This window comes from Vicia villosa, linkage group LG4 (genome assembly GCF_029867415.1).
Source record: "Vicia villosa cultivar HV-30 ecotype Madison, WI linkage group LG4, Vvil1.0, whole genome shotgun sequence".
Classification (NCBI taxonomy): Eukaryota; Viridiplantae; Streptophyta; class Magnoliopsida; order Fabales; family Fabaceae; genus Vicia; species Vicia villosa.
The window spans coordinates 98,215,999-98,222,103 of NC_081183.1; the positions used below are offsets into that span (position 1 = coordinate 98,215,999).

A 6,105-nucleotide genomic window follows, 5' to 3' on the forward strand; every position below is an offset into this window, starting at 1 on the left:
TTTACTTGATCAGATGGGATACCAGTCAAGAGTTGACATTCGGCAACTATGTGTCCAGTCAATCCACAAATTTCGCAGTTAGGTGCTACAGCAGCAGCGGTGGCTGAAGGAGTGATGGTTAAGTTTTCGATCTTTTGAGTTAAAGCGTCTACTTTAGCGTTAACGCGGTCTATACCACTTACTTCGTACATTCCTCCTTTGGTTTGGGTTTTCTCTAGAGCGGCTCGTTCTCCACCCCATTGGTAATGGTTTTGTGCCATATTCTCTATGAGGTTGTATGCTTCATCATGGGGTTTGTCCATTAATGCTCCGCCAGCAGCGGCATCTATATTCATTTTAGTGTTATAAAGGAGACCACCATAAAAAGTATGGATGATCAGCCATGGTTCGAGTCCATGATGAGGGCATAGTCTAAGCATGTCCTTGTGTCGTTCCCAAGCTTCGAAGAGTGATTCGTTATCTTTCTGGATAAATCCGTTGATTTGACCTCTTAGCATAGCGGTTTTGCTAGGCGGAAAATATCTAGCTAGGAATACTCTCTTCAATTCGTCCCATGTAGTTATGGAATTAGAAGGTAGGGATTGAAGCCACGCTCTAGCTCTATCTCTCAAGGAGAAAGGAAAGAGGCGTAATCGAATGGCTTCGGAACTAACGTTGTTAGCTTTTATAGTGTCGGCATATTGCACGAACACAGATAAATGGAGGTTGGGGTCGTCTGCAGGGCTTCCAGAGAATTGGTTCTGTTGAACAGCTTGTACCAACGAAGGTTTCAGTTCGAAATTGTTCGCCTTAATCGCAGGTGGTGCGATACTTGAGTGCGGTTCAGCGCGTGAAGGAGCGGCGTAGTCTCTAAGAGGACGAATAGAAGCCATCTCTAACTTCGGGGTAATTTGATTGATTTGATCAGTAAAGATCAATTCCTGATTAATCGGAATTGGTGCTACTTCGGGAAGATTGCGAGCTCGACGTTTGACGTTAATGAAACGTTCGATCTCGTTAATTCGTTCTATTAAATCTCCTCTTTGTGAACGAGTATTTGGCATACAATCGTTCAAAAAGAAAGGAAAGAATTGCCCTAGTCTCTACAGTGTAACAGTGAGTTACGATATCGACTTAAATAGTCCCCGACAACGGCGCCAAAAACTTGGTTCCAACTTTATGTGTCTATTAATCTTATGACTGCAAGTGCACAGTCGTGTCGTGTAGTTTTAAAAGATATCGAATCCACAGGCACTATGAATCGATCTACCGTTATCTAAGGTTACTATGTAAAGCTAAGGCTACTAATATTTTTTGATTGTTTCTAAGGGGAAGTGATTGTGAATTCTAAGAAATATAATAATGGACAGATATCAGTATGTATTTCGTTTAACTTTAGGTGATCCGAAGGTCCATTGGCTAACATATTAATTCGATTAAAAATCTTTATTAATTCAATTGATTAAAAGTCCTCCTCTCAAACTTTTGCTCTGTTGATTTAGACTACTGTCCTAACTCGTAATGTATGCTTTCGCCATCCCATTAGATTTTAGAAAAGCTTTTTGGAAACAACGTAATTAATAAAATGCTTGTTTTATGAAGTTGTTATCTATTTAAATCTCCTAATCTCAAACTTTCGCTCTGTTGACTCGGAACATGCTAATATCCCTAACGTACGCTTTCGCCATCCTGTGCGGGTGTAAAAACATTTTTTGAAAATAAATAAGTTCTAATTAGTTTTAATACGCTTTCGCCATCCTTAAAACTAATGTCCTATGTCTACTATCCAGTTAAAGATCTCAAACTTTCGCTCTATTGATTTTAACCTTTGACCATCTTAACCCCTCAAACTTTCGCTATTGGTTTTAAGACTTACTAATTAAATTAGACATACAAACCAAAAACAAGTGATATTTAATAAAATAAAATTAAGCCAATTTATTTCGGATCCCACGGTTAACTTACTTTACATACCGACATCTTAGTTAATTAGCCAGACATATTAATACGGTTAAGCATGCATAAATTAATTTGGTTTATAATAAAAGGCATGTTAAATGGCATACAATATATGATGCAATAACAATAATAAATAAAGAGGTAAATGATAAACCTAAAATAAAATAAATCTGACCTGAATTGAATCTTGAAGTATCGAACTTCCACCACAGGTTGGCTGGATCGTTCTTCGGAAATTAAAGGCAGAAATTTAAAACAAGGAATAAAAGGATAAATCTAACGTAAGGCTAGATTTATAAAAGGTTCACAACAATCTCCGATGTGGAAGTTGCTGTGAGAAAAATAAAGCGGTTTAATTGAAAGCGGGAAAGAAAATTATGGTCGCGGAGTAATTTCGGCAGCACTTCGTTAGCAGAAAATCGGACAGTTTGAAGTGAAGTATCAGCCTCTATTTATAGGCGAGCTTTTGCAGTTGAAGCGCGTGAAAAGAGGACTTTCTCTGACTGGGGCTTGGAGACGTGCGTCTCCACTTTTTGGGGAGACTTCTCTGAACGACTTGAGACGTGCGTCTCAAGTGGAGAAAATCCAGGAGCAGTTGGAGGCGGGCGTCTCCTCTAGATGACGTGGCAGAAGAACGTTGGAGACGTGCGTCTCCACGTGCTGGGATGATTTGGGCCATGCACAACTGATTCTTCGTGGGCTGGGCCAGCGCTTAGCACATTTGGGCTTTCTAAACACCCCTTTCTTGCTTCAGCACCCCTTTTCCATCTTTTAGGTACAAATAGTAGTCATTTTAGCTCCATTTCTTCTCCTTTTCACAAATAATCTCAATAAGAGTGTAAAACCTGAAACAAAGCAAATACTCGCATAATATCATAATAAAAAAATATAATTAACGGAAAATGCTATAAATATTCATGGATTTCAGGCTAAATATATGATATAAAATCGTGTTATCACATACACAGCCCTTGCTTGACTCATTTCGCTCTTTAGCTTGGGTACTCTGAGTGTGTAGCGTGTAGGCGTTTGTAAATTGTGAACCTCTAAAACTATGTACAAAATGCTTTATTTATAATGCATAAAACTAACTTCTCTATGGAGGTTGTCGATCCCACGTTCCCTTACGTAACCTCCAAACCATAACTCCACCTTCTTTATCCAGTCTTTCCCTCCAAAACCTTCTTTTAACCACTTCTTTCAAATCTATGGGTTTTCACCCCTCATTTTGGGATTTTGTTTCCCAAGCCCAATAAACCCTTTTAAGCGGCCGGATGAGGTTCGACCTTATTCTTCTACTTGCGACGACCATTCTTTTCAGCTTCCATCCTTTAGCTTGGTTTTCTACGAAGTCGAAAATCCTAGTCAATAGGGGGTAAGACTCCTTTTGTGTCTTTACTGGAAAAAATAATTTCTAGCAAGGAAACTATTGTCTATAGGTCGTACATATCTCTTTCTACGAGCCAATCACTTTTCCTCCTACAAAACCTCCCGCGATCATATTCAAAGTGTGAGTCATTTTGTTAGGGTAATGTCCTTTTCCATGGCTCTGAGTTCTCCTAGTTAGGGGTGTTCCCTGGAGGTATGTCCTCGTCTATGGTGCTCCTTTTCCAGAACTCAATGAGCTACTCTGTATGTACTTATGAATGTAACCCTCTTAGATTAGCTTATAAATCTCTATATTCAAGTTTTGATAATCATCTGTATGGTGACCACATATCTTGTTATTCTCACACCATTTATCTTACCCGTTTCCCATCATATCTCCTGTTAGGGAAATGGGTTCAGGAATAACCCTGGTGCGGTAGACATCTTCGAAGATCTTTTCCCTTATCATGTTTAATGGGGTAAAATTCTCCAAGTGCCTTTTGGAGAGATTAAATACAACCTTTTCTTGAATTAGTATTGTGTTCTAATTCCTTCGTTGGCCTGATACTTCAAATTTTTTTGCCACTTATATATTTTGCATCTCAAGTTCTTTTTTAAAGTTTCTTTCTTTTTCTTTGATATAATATTCTGCTCTTTCCATGACCTATTCCATTAAAGGTGCCAATTTTTTACCAACTATTCAATGAAGTGCTCGCCAATAAGAATAAACATCTCTTGGTTTTGGTTCACAACCTCGCCGTTCTCTTCATTAAATTTGGCCAAATACTCATGCCTGAATTTATAATAGCTTTGTCGAACATTGAATAGATTTATAGTTGAAACTTTTGTGTACTTGATGGTCAAAAAATGGTGAACCATCTTTTTCATCAAATCCTGTTTTTTTGATACCAAGAACCTTAAAAATATCTTGTAACACCTAAGGGAGGCATCCTTGAATGTTCTGGACATCAATTTTCACTTCAATGAATCATCGACCCCAATTATAGCCATATGGGAGTTGATGTCGATTATGTGCTCCTGGAGGTTTGCGTTCGCCGTTGAATGACACCAAAGGTGGTGGTTTGAAATTGTCGAGGACCGATCATCCTGAATCTATGTTGCGAGTGGTTAGGGATTTATGGGATCCGTCTCCTCTACCACATTTGAATGTGAAGTTGTTGTTGTAAGTCATGGATACTCTCTTGTAACACTATTTTTTTAGAAGTAATTCCTCCATAGCGATTAACATATATTATGTGGAAGCTCAGTTGTTATTGTTATTGTTTCTATTGGCGGCAACCTTCACCATCATGAGACAGGGTCGAATCGTTGTTGGATTATGTGTGTTTTGACCTGGGTAAATTTTAACGGGTTCCACGGTGGGTGCCAAATGTATTCGTAAAAGTACATCAATGATAACTCTATTAATGAGGATCAGTAAAGTCACAATCACATTCTCCAATGAATTAGGTATATTTGTTCTCCTTGTGCTCTTTGTAACATCCCGAAACGTCACCTGGGAGTTAGAAAGCCAGATGAAAGATTCCTATCCGGAACTATTTGCTTGAGGTATGTTTTCGAGGACGAAAACTCTTTAGTGGGGGAGAGTTGTAACATCCCGAAAATTCTTATTTAATTAATTTAATCAAGTTTTAAATTAATTATGGGAAATTAACATTTTGTTGAATTATGGGGGAAAATAATGAAATGTTAAGTCATTGGGTCATGCGGTGGAATTAGTAAAGTGGGGGTGTAATTGTGTAAGAGCCCATTTCTAATTTTATGTTTTTCATAAAATAAAGGAAAACAAGAAGAGAAGGAAAAATTAGAACGTGGAAACCAGAAGCTGTGAGAAGAGGAACTGAAGAGCGTGAAGGAGAGCCAAAGAGGAAGAGGAACCAATTCAAGAATTTGGCTAAGGTAAGGGGGGATTCTTCTCATTAACCTCTATTATGGGTTGTATGAATGATTCGATGGAATTTGTATGTTAGGATTTCGAATTGGATTATATGTCGGGTTTGGGGTTTTGGGGTTTATAGAACTTTGATTCAATTTAGGTTGTGAATGATGATTGGTGATGAACAATGATGTTAAACATGATTAGAAGTATGTGTAAACGTGCAATTTATGTCGTATGTGTGGTTTATTTTTCTGAAATTCGTACTAGTATGATTTGAGAGTATTTGGGAGGTATAGAATGCTATTTTCTGCAGGTTGGGGTTTCTGAAATCGCCGGTTCGCGCCGCGTGCACACGGTGGCGCCGCGAACAGGTGTGCTGAATGTCAGGATGTTTTGATACGCACAGGTCGCGCCGCGTACCTGTGTTGGCGCCGCGAAGGCGTAACTTTTTCCTCGCTTCGCGCCGCGTGTAGGTGTTGGCGCCGCGAAGGCGTAACTTTTTCCTCGCTTCGCGCCGCGTGTGGATGTTGGCGCCGCGTGCTGTGCTGTTTGGTATTTTTGTTAAAGTTTAACGATGTATAACTTTTTAACTGTTAGTCTGTTTGATGTGCCGTTTCGAACATAGTGAGGCTAATTTAGTGATATATGCAATAAAATAGTGTTTGAGTTGTGACTCGAATTTAATTTAAACACTTGATTTAATTGGTTGTGGTGGTTTATATTGTTATTGCATTGGTTGATGATTATGATTGTTCAGTTGTTTGGTGTTGATGATTAGCATGCGGTATGTGATGTATGCATTTCATAATCATGTTGTGGGTTGTATCCCTTATGGTGGTGGGACAGCGGTAGCTAATTCCCGTTGTGTGGAATTGGTGAGAGAAGTAGCCGAATCTTTA

General features: G+C 38.9%; 1 non-coding gene across 1 annotated transcript; it reads left to right on the top strand.

Annotated features, from left to right (window-relative positions):
- The first annotated feature begins 390 nt into the window (after nt 1-390).
- LOC131600826 (small nucleolar RNA R71) lies at nt 391-497 on the top strand. Its single transcript, XR_009283432.1, has one exon. It is a non-coding gene; the product is annotated as a small nucleolar RNA R71 (small nucleolar RNA).
- The last annotated feature ends 5,608 nt before the right edge of the window (nt 498-6,105 follow it).